Consider the following 21,852-nt stretch of genomic DNA (forward strand, 5'->3'; position numbering starts at 1 on the left):
GTCCTTGTCTGATGTTAATGTATCTGGTTTCGCTTCCCCTTGTCTCGTTAGGCCTGATTTGCCCCAGCTGTGTTTCCCTCCTGTTACCCATTCCCTGATTGCTCCCTCTGTGTATTTAAGCCCTGTGTTTCTCTGTTTCTGTGTTGCAATCTACTGTTTATTTTGCTGTGTGTTTTGTCTGTTTGCCTGAGTTTATGTTGAAAGTCTCAGTTCTGGTATCTTTTTAGTTCAGCATTAAAGCTGTTTTTTGAAGTTTACTTTGTGCCTCCGAGTGTCTGCACTTTTGGGTCCACGATTCCTGTCTGCACACAGCCTACACATAACACAAAGGATGTACCCTCAAATCAATAAACATAATTATACACTCTAATCTTATGCTGACTGTAATTGTAAATAATATTTCACATTCAAGAAAATATCTGGAAAATGAATAGTAAGCTGTAGGGGTTATAGCCTAACATTAGAATCTAAAATATGTGAAAATTTAAACTCATTACACCCTGTTCAAATAATGATTCGTGTCTCATATTAATATCCTAGCTGGCATATTTTGTACTTTCACTCCCATATGGACCCCATTGAAAACAAGATGGCCTATCTCAAGGGGCTGTCCTTAATGAAGTAGAAATCACAACGTTACAAGTCCAGTGTGGTCTTAACGAGGGTAACACGGCTCAGCTTTTATCAATGTCTGTGATTGCTGGCTGGTCTATTTATAAAGGCTTGTTAACAAATATATTACAAACACAGAAAATGGAGAAAAAAAGGACTCGCAAGCCGAACTGGACTGAGGAGCAAGGTTTGTTGCTGGCCCAGTTGGTGAACGAACATAAAGGTATGTTACGAGGAAAATTTGGCCCAACTGTCACTAGCCAAGGCAAGAGGCGCGCCTGGGACACAATATCCCAAACAATCAATGCCTCTTTTCCACTGGTGGTGCGGACAGGCGACGATTGTGAGAAAAGGTGGTATGTGCTGCAGTCCAAGGCAAAAGATGAGATTGCAGCACACAAGCGGGAATCCTCACTCACAGGTGAGAAAAATATTATAGCCTACCACATAATCTGGCAACTTGCTCCTGCTGGCAAAGTTAATTTACATGCCTAAGTACTGTGTTCATTGACTGTTTCTTTCTAGGGGGTGGACCACCTGCAAAGCGGCTGTCCCAGGTGGCCGACACTGTCTTTCAAGTCCTGGGAGACTCTGAGGTCAGTGTCACCGGGCTGCCAACAGGCATTGACACATCAATGATGCAGGCCCTTGAAGTGCAGCAAAGGTAGGACACAGGGTTGTTCATATCTACAGTGTTTATTCATTGCAGAAGCCATTTCATGTGTTATCCATGCTCATTGTATTAAATTAATTTAATCAAAACAATAATTAAACTAGGCCTATGTATTTCTGTAGCATGGAGCCATCACAAGAACCGGGCCCATCAAGTTTGCCGATGAGATTGCCGCCTGAACCATCTGCAGCTGCTACTCAGGATAGCCCGGCGGATCAAACACCATTCCCATCCGCAGCACCTGCTCTGTCAGCATCCCTGCAGGAGAGCAGATTGCAACTCACAATTTATGTCTTTGAACAACAAAAAAAAGTCCTTTCCCTTCAGGAGGAGTACTACCGCCTTAAAATTGAACACCTAAAAAATAAACCATTTACAGATTGTGTTCTGTGTCTTGCATTTAACAATTGCAGGTGATGTGCAGTAAAACTGTAGTAGTTCTTAATACCATCACAAGTTCTCAAGAGACATGGGGCTACAGCTTGCCTGAAATGTAAATTTGAGAAGTTTGCCCTGTAAGGCAGTCCACTCTGGGCTAGGTTCCCCTGTGGAATGTAAATATCTTCTTCACCACCATCCTCATCGTTGTCTTCATCCTCATCCTCATCCTCCAGAGGTTCTGCAATCTGTCTAACCTTGCAAATATTGTGTAACATTGCACTGGCTATGATGACTTTGCTGACTTTTTCAGGCCTCAGCCGCACCTCTCCGTGGAGAACATGAAAGCGCCTCTTAAGCTGGCCTATGCCACGCTCCACCTAGAGTTGGATGTCTCGAGACCGGTCTTGGTCTCGAGACCGGTCTCGAGACCACTTTTACGTGGTCTTGGTCTCGTCTTGGTCTCGACGTACTTTTGTCTTGGTCTTGTCTTGGTCTCGACGTACTTTGGTCTCGGTCTTGTCTTGGTCTCGCTGTCTGGGTCTTGTTGTCTCAGGTCAACATAGTGGTCGGGAGATTTGGAGTCAACAGTATCCATGACACACAGCGTAACGTTCGATAATGTATCATTCGCAAAAGCTTTAGCTCTGAGAGCCGCGCTTAGAGAGTGCTTTGTAGTGAACCAGAATAGTCGACTCCCATTGAGCGAGAGCCGGCTCCTCAATTAATTTCCTTTCGCTGCTCAGCTGTCACACAGCGACACACAGTGGCTCAGCCATGCTCAAATCCCTCCACATTGTGGCATTTTATTATTTCGCCTTTCGCGCCCTTCAAACACAATTAAATGCAACCCGTTAGATTGAGCAGTATGCCCGGTCAGTAAGTTACAGAAATGTCAGCGACTTCGTCTGTCATAAAGTTTGCGTTCATAGAACACAGTTTTTGGTAAATGCAAAAAAGAAGCATTCGGCAAAATGCAGGTTTTGCAAAGTCTCCTTGACCGAGACAGCCGGGACTACCTCAACCTTCACCAGGCACCTGGAGCGCAAACACCCTCAAAGGTAAGCTAGCCAGCAGCCATCTATCCATCTTCAAACTCTTCTAACTACCTTTCCAACCTCAGATGACCAGGTCATGTTTATGTAATATTGTTATTTATAATGTGTTCTTCAAACATTATAAATTATGTAGGGACAGTTTTTTTGCAACCGTCCCTGCAGACTTAACTTTAACTTAACGTTACGTTACATGCTATGTACAGGTAGCTAGCGCTAGCAGTGGCTATCAGCTACTTAAACAATTTTCACTAACTTTAGGTATTTAGGTGAATTCATTGAGCAGAAATATATCGAAACCATTTCAGTGAGCACTTTAAGGGCTGGTATGGTGTGGTTTGTTGTCGACTTTAATGGGCATATTTATGTGGTTGCTGACTCGTAAGTAAGGACGGGCGTTTCAAGAGTGTCCCTATAACATTGCTCGGCTAACACCGGCGTTCTTGACAGTGAAGCCCAGATCAGAGCGGTCTATGGCTCTGGTCCAGATAGCACGGATCGCAAAACTGAGTCCTAAGGTTCTTAAATCGAACTTAAGGACCTTTGATTATGACTTTCTTAGGTGTTTTCTACTATGTTGCCCTACTAAACCAGTCCAGTGTGTAGGGGCTATTTTAGCATTATTAGACACAGTTATTTTGTATTGGTGTAAGTTCAGACTTTATTGAGTAGTTCATTTCTTGTCAATACAACTGTGTCTGATAGCTGACTGGCAGGAGGAGGCTTAATGCAACCTGCAAAGTTAATGCACAGACATTTTGTCTTTTGTAGATTCCATTCAACTGTTTTTCTGTTCTTTTTATTTAAGGTCTTGCAACCCTGAACACTCCAGTATTTTCATCATTACTAGTTGTGCCTAATGATCTATATGTGTCACACTGGATTAGATTAGGTTATTTTGTATGCAAAAGTCTGCCCTCATTGATAGGTTTAAAATTACTGTGCTTGTAAGATACAGTAGTTTTTGTGTTTGAATAGAAACTTCCATATCACTGTTTTCAATGTTTTACAGATTCCTATTTCCCTGTTTTGTAGGTACTTGGAGTACAAAGCAGGATCTGCAACATCAGTGATAGCGGTCAATCCCACACACAGCCTCAATTATCATTGTTTGCTCCAAGCATCCACTTATTTTCCCCAAATTCACCCAGGCAACAGGCCATCACCCAGTCCATCCTCCAGGACCTTATAGTTGGATGCTCTCTCCCTCTGTCTATCGTTGAGAATCCACATTTTAGACACTTCCTGAATGTCTTGGATAGCAAATACACTCCTGTGTCTAGAACCACCTTGACAGAGAAGCTAATACCTCACCTTGTCACTAAATTGAAGGGTGACATAATCAAAGCCCTGGAAGTCCAGCCAAATGTAGCAATAACAACAGACCTCTGGTCTGACCGGAGGCTTCGTACTTTCCTGGGAGTTACTGCTCATGCTGCCTGCAAGAACAAGGACTCTTACAGTTTACAATCATTTTTGCTTGACTGTAGGCGTTTCACAGGGAAGCACTGCGGCGAACGAATCGCCTCAGCATTTGACAGAATAGTTGAGGAGTATGGCATTGGCCATAAAATAAGCTACATTCTGACGGATAATGCATCCAATATGAAACGGGCCTTTAAAGTCAGGATGCCAGAAGTAGAGCACCCTGAAGGTGATAGCAGTGATGACCTCGATGATGAAACAATGTGGGAGGATGCAGAAGGTTCTGATCCATGGTCAACGGGTGAACGTCTTTCTTGCTTCGCCCACTCGCTGCAACTTGTAATCAGTGATGGGATGAAAGAGGTAAAGGCAATAGCTAGAGCCATTGCCAAAGCCAGCAAGTTTACAAACCTGCTGCACAGCAGTAGTAACCACAAAGACTTGTTTGAGGCACACTTTGGCTCCAATAAGTCCATCCCAGCAGGAAACAACACCTGCTGGAATAGCACCTACAGACAGTTAAAGGCTCTGATCACACTTGACCACGGGGCCATCACTGAAATGTGCAGCAATACAGAGAATTTAGTGTTTTCAACCCGAGAGTGGGCTCAGCTGAAAGACCTTTGTGCTTTGCTTGAGCCTTTTTCTGATGCAACAGACCTTACAGAAGGTGATCATCAGGTGACTATTAGCATGGTGGTCCCCACTGTTCTGGACTTGAAGAATCATCTTATAAAGATGGAAGCACAAATGCCCCAGGCCGTAACTATAGTCAGGGCACTGAAAAGATCCTTAGAGAAACGGTTCTCTGGAATTTTCAGGCAGATTTGCATGGACGAAAAGGATCCAGAAGAGCCGTTTAGCCATCGGATCTACTTCCTTGCCACCATGCTCGACCCCCAGTTTGGACTGACCTGGGTAGATTTAGATGTCCAAAATGGTGAAGACGGACCTGCAGCACCAACAGAAGAAGACACAGAATTATCAGATAGTGACTCAGCGCCACCCCCAAAACAACGTCTTCTTTCACGCTACAAGGCATTTAGGTTGCAACGCAGCACAAGCCAGGACTCGAGCACTGATGCACAAATAAGCAAGTACCTAGACAGCATAAATGACTCTGACTGTGATGCACTCACCTTTTGGTCAAAAAACAAAGAGCGTTTCCCCAGTCTACACAGTGTTGCCTTGAAGGTCCTCTCTGTCCCTGCCTCTTCTGCCCCAGTTGAGAGGGTTTTTAGTAGAGGAGGCATTCTAATGAGACCCCACCGAGCACGGCTAGGCTATAAGATGTTGCAGTCTTTAGTTTTCTTGAAGTGCAATTGTGACCAAGTGGTCGGCGGGGTTATGAACAAAATAAATAAACTTGACAACGCCACCTAGGGGAATCACACCCCCAGGAAATATATTTAAGAAAAATAAATAAAAGGAATAAAAGACCGCACAGATTCAAGGATGCACACTGAGGCAGGTTGGCTTCCAATATTAAAACAGTTTTATTTATAGAAATGAATAAAATATTATAAATAATATTTTATAAATAAAATATTAAAAGTCAAGATGTAGCGTCATTATTGACAGTGTCCTACAGTAAAAATAAACAATCGTGGAACTTGGACTTACCAGCAGCCGTGGAACCAAAAGAAAATCACACCACAAGAATCACTGCAGACCACCCAGTGCTGTACAAAAGAAAGTGTGAAAACGACCCACCACCTGAGGTCCCAGGGCCACTGGCTCGTCCTCCTTCACTGAAATAAAACACAGAAAAAGTATGTTAAAAGAATAAAAGGACAATGAGCGTCAGGCTCGCTACAAATCATAAAAAGACTAAAACACACTTTAATAACTTTAATAAAAGAAATCACACACACACACACACACACACACACACACACACGGGAAAGGCTTATTCCCCACGGGTCAAACTACCACTCGTGCTGGTAATAATTATTCTCAGGCGTAGGCCGGTCTGGCTCCCCACCGGCTGAGACCGGCCACCCAGGCGATTTAGAGTCCCAGCACGACACTCGGGCAGAGAATCACTTCAGCCCGATCACAGAAGTATGGGTACGAGCAACAGTCCAGGGTAAAATAAAACACCAGGCGAACCCAAAAAAGGTAAGCCTACTTAATAAAAACAAGATAAGACAAAACAAGACAAGACAGCAGACTCCACCAAGAAGGAGTTCACAACAGCAGCTGAGAAGGCAGTCCACTCTTCCAATTTAGGTTGGACAATTTACCATGGAGAGGTGAGTACAGCAGTGAACCCCCAGGACCGGAGGCACTATACTCTCATTGGTGGAGATACCACGAACACCTCTCTCCGCAATGGCAGAATTAGGCAGACTGCTGCGCTGTAGCTGTCATATAATCGACTCTTGCTGATCAGTCCGTCGCAGTACGCCAGCATTTACTGCTGTATCGTACCAGAAGCTCGGGAGGAATTAATCCAACAAGACATCGGCTTAGCTTTATACAGGCTAGCGCCACCCTGCAATCAATGTGCAGGTGGGTTCCCAATTAACCCAATCACCTGATACAAGGAGCGAGTGCAGTGGAAAGAGAGCGAGGGTGGTAGAGCGAGCGAGAGAGAGAGAGAATGAGAGAAGAAAAAAAAACGGAAGGCGAGTAGCCCATCTGGCTACACAATCAATCACTGTTTTAAAATGTGAACTGTTTTCTCTCCCTCCTCTCTGAAAATATGCTGTTTGTTCATTATATATTTGTTCATAAGATATTTGTTATTTGTTCATAATGTCTGTGTTCTATTGTTCCTGCCCTACTGAACAACAGGCTTGATTTCATTGGCAGTGTGTTGTAATCTCATGCCACTGAAGACATCAAGATGCCAGAATCTTTTAAGCACTTGTTCTTATTCTTATTAATGCACAATTTGTATTGGTATGTAATATTTGTAGTTTGCATCTGATTCATGTGAGGTGTGCACATGTCTTTATATTGTTTGATTACAGAATTTTACTTAAAATGGTGTTGTTTGACTAAATAAATGTGACCATTGACTTTTAAATAACATCTGCATATCACTTTGTGTTGACAGGCCTTATCCATTTTAGGGAAGTTGATATCATAGTGTAATTTGGCTAGTACTACTACAATAGGACATGATGCAATTTCAAGTTTATAATCTTCAGTTTGATGTTACAATTTTATATATATATAAAGTATAACTGAAACCAGTTACATATTTCATATTTTACAGTTGTTGGAGGTGATCGCTGTTTTGTCAGATGACTTTGGGGCCAGTCAGTACCATCATGTCAGCCCTTAAAAGCACACAAAAGTTAGTCTCTTTTTGTCCCGGTCTTGGTCTCGGTCTTGGTCTCGTCTCGACTTGGTCTTGGTCTCGGTCTTGGTCTCGATACCCTCTGGTCTCGGTCTCGGTCTTGGTCTTGATACCCTCTGGTCTCGGTCTTGTCTTGGTCTCGATACCCTCTGGTCTTGATCTTGTCTTGGTCTCGGATTAGGCGGTCTTGACTACAAGTCTAGCTCCACCACCGCTCTTGTGGGCCCTACAATAGAATACAGAGACCTTTAATTATTTGATGGAAATATTGCACTACTTGGATGCTCTAACATATTGCTTGCATTTCATTTCCATGATTTTTATATTGTTTGGCTTACCTGTTATAGTTTAGTTGGGGCCCTTGGCGTGGCTGGAGGTAAGGTGTAAGGAGCCATGGTTTGCATGGGTAGCCACTGTCCCCTAACAAGTGGCAATTAGCTGGCACATAGCGTCTCTCAAAAAGCTGTCTGATGCCACTCTTGGAGAGCATTCTCACATCATGTGTGGAGCCTGGCCATTTAGCCACAATGTCCAAAATCTTACAGGCCGCGTTGAACACTATTTGCACATTGATGCTGTGGAAATTCCTCCTGTTAACAAAGACAGCCTCGTCCTCTGATGGCGCAATTATTCTCACATGTGTTCCATCAATTACACCCACAACGCCAGGGAATTCTGCAATGTCCATAAATGCCCTTTTATGTGTGTGTAAAGTGCGGGCATCCACCGGGAATGAAACAAATTGTGTCACAATATTAGGTTGTGACAAAGCTGTCAGTGTTTGGGTGATGACTCTGCTGACGGAGGATTGTGACAGACCCAAGTCATCATTGCTGCATTGTTGCATTTTCCCGGTTGCCAAATACCTCAGGGTTGTGATTACTTTTGTCTTCGGTGTAATAGCGTTGTGGCGTCAAGTTGGTGAAGTAATTGCATCTCTAAGGAGATCCACCACAAACATGATTCCTGCACGATCCAATCTGTAGCGTCTCAATAATTCCCTGTCATCCAGTGTTTGCAGGACATCTCTCCTGCCTCTTCTGTTGGCCATTTTGTGCAGCTGCTTAGGGGAACTCCTAAGCCACTAAAAGTCCTCTTCCCTGCTCTTAGCAGATCTCGCCTTAGGAGCCCTTTTAAGCACTAGGAATCTTGAGGAATAGCTTTTATATTAACTGGGATTGTCGTGTCACTTTTAGGGGAAATTCTAAGAAAATGTCACGACTCTGAGAATTTCTTAGAATTTGGCCGCTAGGAGCCACTTTTTGCACAAAGATTCTTTAGGGATACGGGCCCTGAAGTTTTGAAGTTAACTGATAAATCCGCTTCCCATTTTGCAATAGGAAGTGATATTGATTCATCTGTTTTAGAAAGCATTCTGTATATTTTGGATAGTAATTTGGGGGTTTTAAGAGTAAGAAATTGAACCACACTTGGTGGTGTTTGTAGTTCAACTTGACCCGGTTTAAATTTCCTTTTTTACTATGGATTTAATTTGTTGATATTCTAAAAATCTTTTCTTGTTGATCCCATATTGTGTAACTAGTCTGTCAAATGAAATAAATTCTGTTCCTTCTAGTATATGTTCTAAATATTTGATTCCTTTACCACTCCAATCTGAAAAGTATATCATATTATTGTTTTGTAATATGTCAGGGTTGTTCCAGATAGGTGTACATTTGCATGGGATTGATGAAGACTCCGACAATTTTAGAAACTCCCACCATGCTGTCAGAGAAGAGCTGATGCTGATGCTTTTGAAGCATTCATGTCGTTCGATGTTTGAGCTGATAAATGGTAGATCTGAAATCTCTAGATTATTGCAAAGTGCTTGTTCTACATCTAGCCAAGGTTCATCTAAGAGGATATGTTTTAGCCATCCTGAGATAAACTGAAGCCTGTTGGCTAAGAAGTAGTGCTGAAAGTTAGGTAGTTCTAATCCTCCATTATCCTTGGTCTTTTGTAGTGTTTTTAAGCTTATACGTGGGGGTTTATTTTACCAAAGGAATTTGGACATGTATGAATCTAGAGATCTGAACCAATCTTGTGGCGGTTTAGTTGGAATCATTGAGAATAAATCATTTATTTTTGGTAAGACCATCATTTTTATAGCGGCAACCCTTCCCGTAAGTGATATGGGTAGACATTTCCACCTAGCCAGATCACTTTCTACTTTGTTTAAAAGTGGGATATGGTTTAATTTAGTTAGATCTGCAAGCTTGGGAGAAACATGAATACCTAAATATTTTATATTTCCCGATTGCAGTGGTGTAGAAGAGGAATTATGGAAGGAGCAATTAATCGGAAGGACTGTAGATTTGGACCAGTTAATTGAGTGATCTGATATTCTTGCAAAAGAGTTTATCAATTCAATCACCCCAGAGATATTAGTTTGTGAATTTTGGAGAAAGAGTAACACATCATCCGCATAAAGGCTGATTTTATGTTCCATGTTCTTGCATTTTATGCCCTTAATTACTGAATTATGTCTAATTGCTGCTGCTAGTGGTTCAATAAAAATTGCAAACAGTGAAGGGGAGAGTGGGCATCTCTGCCTGGTGCCCCTCAGGAGACAGAAGCTGGAGGATGTCTGGTCATTTGTTCTGACACAAGTTGTTGGGGAATTATATAACATTTTTAACCAGTTAATGAAAGAAGATCCAAAACCAAATTTGTGTAAAGTTGCAAATAGAAATTTCCAGTTAACTCTGTCAAATGCTTTTTCTGCATCTAAAGAAAATATTGTAGTTTCAAGGTTTTTACTGTACGAGTAGTCTATCAAATTAAGTAATCTACGTGTATTTGTTGAAACCAGTTTGGTCAGGATGAATTAAAAGGGGGGTTATTTTCTCCAGTCTCTTTGAGAGAGCTTTGCAGATTATTTTCAGGTCTACATTTATAAGGGATATTGGAAGATAGCTTGAAGGATATACAGGGTCTTTGCCTGGTTTTAGCAGGAGATTAATGTTTGCACAATTCATATTTGATGGAAGTCTGCCCTTTTCTTTGATTTCCAACAACGTTCTGTAAAAAACTGGTGCTAGAATCGTCCAGAATTGTTTTTAGAATTCTGCAGGAAAGCCGTCTGTGTCATGATTCGGCTGTGTGGCAGGCAGAATGAGGACCCAAAATGCAAACTCACGGACTCAGGGGATAAACTCAAAATCACAGCTTTAATGCTGGAAGGCAGATCACAAGAAATACAAAACTTAAACCGGGAACAATAACTAACACTTGCAGAGAGACACAGGGAAATCCACGCAGCTATGAGGGAGACTACGACACAGAACTGAGGGAGATGCAGACATAAATACACAGAGGGTTAACGAGGGAAGTGGGAGCACATGGGGAACACAGCTGACACAGATAATCATAACGAGACAGGGCAGGAGTGAACACAACATGACCAGTGTTGGGACTAACGCGTTATTAAGTAACGCGTTACAGTAACTACGTTATTATTGTGGTAACGAGCACGGTAACTAGTTATTATGCCAAAACCGGGAACGCGTTACTCGTTACTGGGATTTAGATAGGCTCGTTATTCGTTACTTCGTGTGGTGGCTATCGCGGAGCTTCCACAGATTCAGTAACATTAGCAAGTGGTGGAGGTCAGCAGGTGGATGAAGGAAAGGGGACGCAGAAGGAAAAGAGACCCGAGGCGGCCGCCGGTCCGAGTGTGAACTGAACTTCAGGTAAGAAGTTATGACCTGCAGTCTCTCTGGGTCAGATATAAACCAAGTGTAGGTGGAGTTTATTTTCGTTATGCTGACTTTTTCCGTACTGCGTGCTAGCTAGCATGACGGAGTTTCTATACAGCTGGGTGGTGCTATGAAGTTAATGATGTTGAACTTTATTTTGTTCATAAGTTATTAGAGTTGCCAACCGTCCCGTCTTGTATTCAGAGAAAATATTACGCGTTTCTTATTGAGGTGAAAAGGAACAGTTTGTCCCGTAATTCAGCTACAATGGAAAAGGCACAAAGCTGGAGTTATTCTGTGTCTTTGCTGCACAGCTGCCTCTTCTTCTTTCATTCTCCCCCCCTCCCTCTCCCGTTTCTACTTCAATCATGAAACTGATCAATGATCAGCTGATCGGCTCTCTTGTTTGTTTATCGCCCACTTTGCGCCGAAAGAGGAAACCAGCGGATGTCGCGCTAAACAACAGCAGCACGTTTAAGCTTGATCAGGTGTTGTTAGAATTTATTTAATATTAATTTCTAGTATCAGCTGATGTTTGCTGGAGCCACAGCTGGAAAAAAGCTGCTGGTCATGATGTTGGTTTGGTTATGTGGTGAGAGGGAAACATGAAGATGAAACCAGGAGATGTCCTTACTGGATCATCAGAGCTGAACAGGTGATGGAGAAACAGGTTTACCTTTTAGGTGACATGGATGAGTTGAAGGGAAGTTATGAACTGTTTCTGAGAAACAAATAACACCAGGATCCTTTTCTAAGCAGCTGACAGCTGGTAACTGTGCAGGGGCGGCTCTAGCAAAGTGTTGCCAGGGGTCCATGTAGGGCATTAACAGGGAGAGGGGGGCACAAAGAAATACTTTTCTTTCTTATTCTCATTTAAAATGTTTCGCTTTTAAAAAATAATTATCTGAGTCTTACAACAAACGATTGATAGATTGATGCATATATACCATCAGAACAGTGCACATCACTGTCACAACAGTGTTTATTATCATTCAAAGGCTTTATGATTTTTCCTATAATGGCGACCGGTCTCTAGTCAAAATGCCCGGGACGATTTATTTGTCCCAGTCCAGCCCTGTATGCAGCTCATCTGCAGTCTGGTGTTACCCACATCTTCCTATTCAGAAGGCAGAATTTCCGAGTTCTGAGTACAATCGAAAGCACCACAACTGCAGTTTTTGTGTTGGATGTAAAAGGCGCACATGACGCTGTGACGTAGGCTAGAATCATGGCAGCAGTCAATGACGGTCCAGGCGTGGGATTTCTCTCGTGGAAATGTGCACATTATCTTTTCCTTTCTATTGGTAGGTGGCACAGTGCACTTGTGGCAAGTAAGCAAGCTAGAAGACTGGCAAAGTTATGGAAGCAACACATTAACAAGAGAATTCTGAGTAAAACCAAAGTTACTTTCCCTAGTAACTAGTTACTTTGAAAGTAACGAGTAACTTGAAGTAACTGAGTTACTTTTGAGAGAAGTAACTAGTAATGTAACTAAGTTACTATTTTAAAGTAACTTACCCAACACTGAACATGACGCATACTGACGAGTCAAAGTAAAACAGAAAGTACAGAGGTTCAGACAGGAGGAGAGAGCACGGGGAGAACACAGACATAACAGGCTGGGGAAAACATGGAATAAAACACGAAAGGGGACAAGGGCTCATGAATACATAGAGGGGCTCACAGGGGGTGAGAGTCACAAAGGGAAAGCACACAGGGAACAACATAACAGGGCAACTCAGGAAACAGAACCTAAACAGGGAACTGAATACAAAAAATACAAGAGAAGAATACTGGGCCAACACGGCCCAGGACCATGACATCACCACCCCCCCCCCCCCCCCCCTTAAGGGCTGGCACCAGACAGCCCAAACACAGGAAAACAAAAACCAAACAGAAAACGACCCAGGGCGGGCGGCGGGGGCCTAGGACGGAGGGCTCGGAACAGAAAACAAAAAGGAGAGCACAGCTCAGTTCAGGGGGCCGGCCGTGCACAAGGCGACGGCGATGACGTGGAAACAGTTCAGGGGGCCAGCCGTGTGCAAGGCAGTGGCGGCGGCGAAGGAGATGACGGAGCAGTTCAGGAGGCCGGCCGCGCGGAAGGCAGCGGTGGCGGCGAAGGAGATGACGGAGCAGTTCAGGGGGCCGGCCGCGCGGAAGGCGGCGGCGAAGGAGACGGAGCAGTTCAGGGGGCCGGCCGCGCGGAAGGCGGCGGCGGCGAAGGAGACGGAGCAGTTCAGGGGGCCGGCCACGCGGAAGGCGGCGGCGAAGGAGACGGAGCAGTTCAGGGGGCCGGCCGCGCGGAAGGCGGCGGCGGCGAAGGAGACGGAGACGGAGCAGTTCAGGGGGCCGGCCGCGCGGAAGGCGGCGGCGGCGGCTCTCCAGTGTTAGGCTTGCTGGCCATGGCCCGGTGGGCACAGGACCAGACGAGGCAGGACCAGACGAGGCACAGGCTGAGGCAGGACCAGACGAGGCAGGACCAGACGAGGCACAGGCTGAGGCAGGACCAGACGAGGACGAAGACTCTGAGGCTGGGCCAGACGAGGACGAAGACTCTGAGGCTGGGCCAGACGAGGACGAAGACTCTGAGGCTGGGCCAGACGAAGATGAGGCTGAAGCCGGAGTCGAAGCTGGACCAGGCGACGGTGAAGCAGGAGCTGAGACTGAGGCCGGACCAGGCGAAGCACAGGCTGGAGCTGGACCAGGCGTGGCAGAGGCGGAGGCTGGACCAGGCGGCGACGTGGACGGAGACACGGAGGCCGCAGCTAGCGTGGATGAAGACACGGCCACTGCAAACGTGGACGAGGCTGCCGGTGGAGCAGCTGGTGGCTGAATGGGCCCCTCGGACCCCCCAGCGGAGACGAGGAGGTGCTGGCCGGGCTGACCTGAGCCGCCAGCGGAGACGAGGAGCGGCTGGAGAGGTTCCCCTGAACCCCCAGCGGAGATGAGGAGCGGCTGGAGAGGTTCCCCTGAACCCCCAGCGGAGACGAGGAGGTGCTGGCCGGGCTGAGCAGAGCCGCCAGCGGAGACGAGGAGGTGCTGGAGAGGTTCCCTTGAACCCCCAGCGGAGATGAGGAGCTGCTGGAGGGGTCCTCCTGAACCCCCAGTGGAGACGAGGTGCTGGAGAGGTTCTCCTGAACCCCCAGCGGGAACAGAAGCAGAGCCAGCAGGTGCAGAGATTTCTGCCTGAGGGGACGCTAACTGTAGCTGCACAGGGCACGCAGTCGGCTTGGGATGCAACCGCTGGGGCTGTGCAGGACAAACAGTCCGTCCAAGCTTTGTTAGCACGACGCTGTCCTCAACTGGCTGAGTGAGCCCACAAGAGCCTCCAGCAGAGGATGGCGGTGACTGAACGAGTTGCTGAACTACTAACTGAGCTAGTAACAGAGTTAATGACTGAGCTGATAATGGAGCTGATAACTGTGCTAGAGACTGAACTGGTGACAAAATAAGAAACTGTGCTAATAACTGAGCTACTGACTGCGTTATGGACAGAAATGCCAGTTGTAGTGGTAGTTGCGCTTGTGGTTGAGCAGGTGTCTGACTCTTAGCTGCTCTCCTTCTGGGAACAGGAACAGGTGCTAGGCCTGGCCGAACACCAGTCATCCCCACCCGAGGAACAGATACGGGTGCAGGGACGAGCTGGTCTCTGGCTGCCTTTACCCTGGGGGCTGGTGTAGGTGCAGGAGCTAGCTGGACCTCTGTCGCTCCCACCCGAGGAACTGAGACGGGTGCAGGAGTCGGCAGGGTCACGGCTGACCTCACCCGGGGAACCGGAACAGGCACAGGCGACGGCTGGGTGTCCATCAACCCCACCCGAGGAGCAGGTACTGGTGCCGGGATGAACGGAGCCTCTGCCAGGCTGGGGATAGAAGCAGGGACCGGCAGGACCTCAGCCACCCTCTCCCGAGGAACTGATACGGGAGCAAGGGAAAGCTGGGCCTGCGCTGCCCTGGTTACAGGAACTGGAGTTTGAGAGCAGAGTTCAGGAGCAGCAACAGACACTGGGAAAACCAAGTTATTGACGCCAAACTCAGTTTTAGGAGATCTAGGTTTAAAGCAAGCAGGTCCTAGGAAATCCACTGCTATAACACTCTCCAGGTTAGCGCTAGCAGTCCTGGAGGAGGTTAGCTCAGGGACAGTCACCGAAGCAGTTTCAAAACAGACAACATCAACAACTGTCTCTTGAGGAACGGTGTGCTGTCTAACACAGGTCAGAGAAGGAAGAACGCCAGAGACAGTTCTTTTCAGAATCGAGGCTGGAAGAACAAACACAGGTTGAGAAACAAAGTCAATTTTCATATAGTCCATAGGTGAACCAACTCGGCAGGCTGACTCAGATCGAACTGGATGGGGAGCCACACAGTCCAGGGACGAAGTAACACCCACAACAGTTTTCACAGCAACAGGTTCAGAGGAGTAGCGAACAGGATCAAGCATGCGTTGCCGTGGGTCACAAAACTTGACCTGATCAAGCAACTCTTTAATGCTTAACCCTAGTCTTTCAGTTAGCTTAGCAAAGGAAGCGACCATCTTGTTACCGCTCACTCAAGAAACTGAATGATTAAACACTGGTTGTGGACCTGACTGGGCACCACTGGACATGTCAAAAGACAGAACGGGTTGGCACATGAAACAGTTACTAGAAGGAGCATCAGTTACAGAACACTCAGTCTCAGATGGTTTGGCTGATGATGGTGGTGGTGTGTGGCTGAGTTCAGACTGGAAAACCCCAGAGTGTACAGGCTGGTTAAAACAGTTCTGTGGGGCTGCAACGCTGGTAGCAGTGTGTGGGTGAGTCTGGTGTAGGATAGCTGTCTTAGGTTCAGCTGTCTCTACATGTAACACATTCATATCGGTTAAATCAAAGGACATACTGCGAGCTTTACAAAAATCAGAGGGCTCAAAAACACAAAGGTTGCTAGCAACTGGTGAATGATCCGACACAGAGGTGCCTCGCTGTATAGTGTCTCTAGAGTCCAAACACACAGTGGTGGAGTTATCCGATTCAGGAAACACAATGGCGGGCAAAACAGAGTTACTCACAGTGGTGGAAAAGTCATGAAGTCCGGGTCCAGAAAACTTGGGCTGAGAGTGTGACGCACAGTCACTCTCACCCAGGGATGAAAACTGCTCCGCTGCTCGGGAACGCCGGCGACGTGAACGCCGTTTTCTCCGGGAAGGGGGAGGAGACGAGCCGGACCACGAATCCTCCAGCGGACCGGGCTGAACGTCCTCCGACTCTTCACACTGGAGAGGCAGCTCCGGGCGGATGCCTACGATGGAAACGAGGAAGTCCCGGATGTGGGGGTGCAGCGTGCCGAACAGCCACAGGAGTCCGGACACCATCCGCTGTAGACGGACGGCTACAACCTCCCGGTGTTCGTCTCCTGGCAGCACTTCCCACTCCTGACAGTGATATTCCACCGTGTAGATTAAATCCTCCCAGAGCTCAGCGGAGGGGTTGTGAGTTGCTGGGTCCATGTCGTGGTCGTAGTCTTCTGTCATGATTCGGCTGTGTGGCAGGCAGGATGAGGACCCAAAATGCAAACTCACGGACTCAGGGGATAAACTCAAAATCACAGCTTTAATGCTGGAAGGCAGATCACAAGAAATACAAAACTTAAACCGGGAACAATAACTAACACTTGCAGAGAGACACAGGGAAATCCACGCAGCTATGAGGGAGACTACGACACAGAACTGAGGAAGACGCAGACATAAATACACAGAGGGTTAACGAGGGAAGTGGGAGCACACGGGGAACACAGCTGACACAGATAATCATAACGAGACAGGGCAGGAGTGAACACAACATGACGCATACTGACGAGTCAAAGTAAAACAGAAAGTACAGAGGTTCAGACAGGAGGAGAGAGCACGGGGAGAACACAGACATAACAGGCTGGGGAAAACATGGAATAAAACACGAAAGGGGACAAGGGCTCATGAATACATAGAGGGGCACACAGGGGGTGAGAGTCACAAAGGGAAAGCACACAGGGAACAACATAACAGGGCAACTCAGGAAACAGAACCTAAACAGGGAACTGAATACAAAAAATACAAGAGAAGAATACTGGGCCAACACGGCCCAGGACCATGACAGTCTGGACCTGGAGCCTTATTATTGGGCATACTTATCAGGGCTTCCTGGAGTTCACCTGGTGTCAGTGGCAAATCCAGTGCCATTGCTTGAGTGTCTAGTAATTTTGGAAGAGTTATGTTGTCCAAAAACTGATCAATTTCCTTTTTAGATGGGTTTATTTGTGGTGAATACAACGTTTTATAGAAATCCCTGAAAATGTTGTTTATTTGTATCGGATCATATATTGTGTTCCCAGATGAATCTTGAACAGCACTTGTAGTTGTTTTTTCTTTATTTATTTTTAGCTGGTTTGCTAGAAATTGACCGGATTTATTACCATGTTCATAATTTTGTAAGCATAGTCTTTGTACTAAGAATTTTGTTTTTTTAAATCAATTATCTCATTTAATTCTAGTTTTGTTTTGCGTATTTTGTTCAATGTTTCCTGATCTTGGTGGGACGTGTAGGCTTCTTCTAGTGATTTGATGATTTTTTTCTAATTCCTGAATATTTTTGTTTTCTTTTTTCTTTTTATGTGACGAGAAAGAAATTATTTTACCTCTCATCACAGCTTTCCCCCCAGATAGCAAGGAAACATTGAAACACTGTTGAGTCAATATCAGGCTGTGTCATTGAATCAACGTTGAAGTGTGACGTTGACCTAACGTCACTCTTGCACCCTTTTTTAACGTTGAAACAACGTCAGGTTTTGATGTTGAATCAATGTTGAAACCTGACATTGATTCAACGTTGTATTTTCTAATACTGTTGACATTGAAACAATGTCAGATTCTGATATTGAAACACTGTTGAGCTATGGTGTTGATTTTCCACCTCTTTCGCACAGTTGCTTTTTATTAAAACAACAGTTAAATCATGACTGGAAATCTACCTTTCTTTATAGGTATTTTAACCAATACTAAACTACTGCATGTTTCCATCAATACTTAAACCACCTAAACACATAATTGTACTTATTCCTTAAATTGGACACCCTTTATAAAAAAAAAACCCCAAATGTCTCACAATGTATCATGTCAACATTAATATCCTAAAATAAGAAAGCATTGCATGTGATGTAACAGAGAAAAAAAAAAAAAGGTCAATAGTCATGTTTCGTTTGCTAAATACTTTATTAAAAGACAGTTTCCTATTTACATTTATATGTTTCACAGAAGTTTGTAATTTTTTACTCTGGGATGGGGATGCATGATGTGCGTCCTGCACCACCCAAACGATCTGGGGCGTATCGGAGCCATTTCTGCACTGCTTGCGCAAAGACAAACTCGGACATAGAGTTTGCCCCTAACTGCTGCGTCAGGCCATCTAGGACAAAAATACACACACACACACACACACAAACAAAAAAAGTGAATTAGAGCACGTGAATAAGCTCTTGTTAACTGTCTTCAGCGGGGAGAAAGTATGTAAACTCCTAGGCTGATAAACATGAAAGTCACCAGGCGTAAATCTGCAAACTGCTGCATTTGATTCCCAAAGAGCTATGAGCGGAAAAAGTGATAAGTCTTAGCATGGTGTGCCGTGTATCCTTTAAAACAAAATAAACATGGGGTCCTCGGGCTGTACAAACTACAACCCGAGGACTAAACAAGCCAAAGACCAAAGACTCAATCTCCAGATTAACCGGACATGAAAGTCTTGTTATTAAGAAAGACAAAGTAATATAGCAAAAAAACAGTAAAACTTACCAAATATGCATTTGCAGAGCGCTGTATCTTTAAATGCCATTTTTTGCTTTGTCTGGTCCTTGGTTTTTTTCCCTGCCCAGTTTAGTACCGAGGCCAGCTCGTTTGTAATGGCATAAGCCATTACACGGCGGACTCGCACCTCCAGTGTGGTCCTTCCAATCAAGGCAAAGCGTCTCACCTATAGACACATTTTAAGAGATGGAATTAGCGTGTCTCATGTCTTTAATGTGTATGCAAGTGCTTGTGTGTTTAATCAACAAGCCGTTGTTATGTATTTAAATCACATCTGACAGCTATTACACTTTATAGTTACAAAGTGTATATAACCTTTATATACTTACCATTGCCTTATTTGCCTCTTGTGATTGAAGAGCTGGCTCTGCATTGTTTAGCTCCTCAATGTTGTGCAAGGGCAAATCCAGAGGCAGTACCCCAGCATCTACCGATTCATTGCAGCCGGTATTGCGGATGGCTCTGACCTCCTCACGGAGTTCATTAACAGCTCTCGTCAGGTCTGACAGAAAAAGATAATTTTTTTTAAGTATTTAAGAATACAGACAACTTGTCAAAAGTTTCCTTGTGTCACACACAGATATGTACAAAGACACTAGACAGTATTTTATTACCTGGTATTTTCACTCGAGGGGCCTGGGGAAACCATTTCTTTGTGGGCTGCTCATCCTCTGAGTCACTATATGTGTACAGGGGATTTGGTCTAAAGAAAAAAAGTTGAAAACGGTCATAAGTAATTACAAATGTGCTTTTGGAATATTTTTTCCTAAAGTTACAGTTTAATTTATAACAACACACACAGGAAACGGAGATGTGCAAGAAGGTACAGTATACAAGGAATTTTTGAAGTGCACAAGTGTACACGGCTTTGCATTTATAAAAAGTTTACAAGCTTCCACTTTTTGGACTATATTATGTGGTGATATTGCAGTATGCAAGCACCACAGATATGTATAAAAGACAAGATCATAAATTCTTAGCAATCAAAGATATGTTTGTGAAATAAAAAAAGTTTTACTTGTGCTTTCTTTTATGACTGGTCTGAGTTTCAGCTTCGGACTGAAGGTCAGACGTATCACAGTGTTCACTTAGATATTTCTGAAGACTGCGTTCTGCTTTGTGAAATGTGTCTGGAAGTACAAACACAATGTATGGCCAGACATAAATTAGGACATGAAAAACTTGTTATTGTTACATTTATACAACACCAATCCAGATGATACCCACCATGGCTTATTAGAAGTCGGACTGGTGCATAGGTGAGCCATGTTGAACCAGGATGAACTCTCCTCTTTACTGCATCGTGGATCCTGAATGTGTCTCACAGAGGATATGGAGGCCATGACAATTTCTCCCCATTTATCCATGAACTAGGGACTATTTCTGTACCACCAGTGCTGAACAATGCACCAGTCTTTCATTTTTATCTTTTTTTTAATTTGGAGTCCTTTTTTGCCCTGTCTAGGATAAACAGGAAACAGATAATTACAATATATTTCATAGTCACTACAAAACTTGATCTATTGATTAAACTAAATAATAAATAATAGCTTAAAATGTATATAGGCAACAATTACAAGCAAACCCGTATATGTAAGCATTTAAACACTGAAGATAATAAAATTAACAGTATTTTGTCTAAGTCTGCCATTGTAGGAATTCATGGCACCGAGACAAAAACTTGGCGCACAGTGTGGCGTCAAAATAGGCGCACACCTTTGACGCTGCGTTTTCTCCGTCTTCCTCGTCCACACGTAAATGCTAAACGCAGTTTACGTGCGGACAAAAGGTGCAAACGCAAGTTAGGTGAGCGTGCAGCGTAAAGTTTGAATTGAGTGCGAATCGAAGCGGGTGCTCTCCAATCATTAAAAGTAACAAAGTCATTGAACACATTTATACAGTTACCTTTACGTTTATCAATCATATATCACAGATTTACAATTTTTTGTAGTACTATGCTAAAAAGCAACTACAGAGCGAAAGTCTGGGTCAAGCGCCGAGGCGACGGCAAGAACAAAGGAACCCTCGAAGCGTTAAAGCTAGCTTTGTAAGGGAATATAACGGAAAAGTATGAAACCAAAATGTTTTCTTTGTTGATAGACTTTGTTTGCAGTGCAATTTATTTGTTGCCGGATTGTAAGAAGAAAGTAGACACAATTTCGGGCTCCCACATTTTATCCGAAACTTTACATTAACAAGTTTGTTTTGTTTTTTTTACTGTTATTCAAATGCAACCGTGGAAATAACGAATAGAACAAAAGTCATTCATTCTTACCTTATACTAATCGTGGTGCAGGCCAGTGCAGTGCATGAACTTATACCTTCTCCGGTCAATTCCGCTGAGAGTAAATCTAATGTCCCGCTCTACTGTACAAGACAATGGTTACCTGGAGGGATGTACCAATGTGATAGGGGTGCTGCGGAATAGTCCAAGTGGTAGCAGCTTTAATTTCCCGCTCAACCATAAATCGATGGTTTTTCAACGTGATTGTTGTCACCTTGTCAACTATACATAGATCAACAATCAACGATGACAGAACAACAGTGAATCAATGTTATTTCAATGTCAGTGTCAGGTTTCATCAGTATTTCAATGTTGTTTCAACACTGGTTTTGTGTTGACATTTCAATCCTGACGATTCTGATGGTTCAGATGGAAAATCAACATCTGTTCAATGTCTCCTTGCTATCTGGGCCTGCTTCCCATAGAACAGAAGCTGATGTTCTGGGAGTGTCATTATAGTCTAAATATGAAGTCCACTCTTTTTTAAAATATTTAATAAAGTCTTCATCTGTAAGTAGTGATGTATTAAATCCCCAGTTTTTACTTAGCGTAGTATTATTCTTGTGCATTAGTGTTAAAGATACAGGAGCATGATCGCTGACAGCTAT

The 21,852-nt window shown here is 44.4% G+C and overlaps 2 long non-coding RNA genes across 2 annotated transcripts; both read right to left on the reverse strand.

Annotated features, from left to right (window-relative positions):
• Positions 1–18,363: 18,363 nt before the first annotated feature.
• LOC143419655 (uncharacterized) lies at positions 18,364–19,436 on the reverse strand. The gene is made up of 3 exons (XR_013099667.1): positions 19,290–19,436; positions 18,949–19,126; positions 18,364–18,565 (listed from the first exon to the last, which is right to left on the reverse strand). It is a non-coding gene; the product is annotated as an uncharacterized LOC143419655 (long non-coding RNA).
• An 8-nt stretch (positions 19,437–19,444) lies between these two features.
• Positions 19,445–21,022, reverse strand: LOC143419654 (uncharacterized). The gene is made up of 4 exons (XR_013099666.1): positions 20,188–21,022; positions 19,979–20,090; positions 19,575–19,663; positions 19,445–19,462 (listed from the first exon to the last, which is right to left on the reverse strand). It is a non-coding gene; the product is annotated as an uncharacterized LOC143419654 (long non-coding RNA).
• Positions 21,023–21,852: the final 830 nt, after the last annotated feature.

Source organism: Maylandia zebra, linkage group LG7, assembly GCF_041146795.1.
Source record: "Maylandia zebra isolate NMK-2024a linkage group LG7, Mzebra_GT3a, whole genome shotgun sequence".
Lineage (NCBI taxonomy): Eukaryota > Metazoa > Chordata > Actinopteri > Cichliformes > Cichlidae > Maylandia > Maylandia zebra.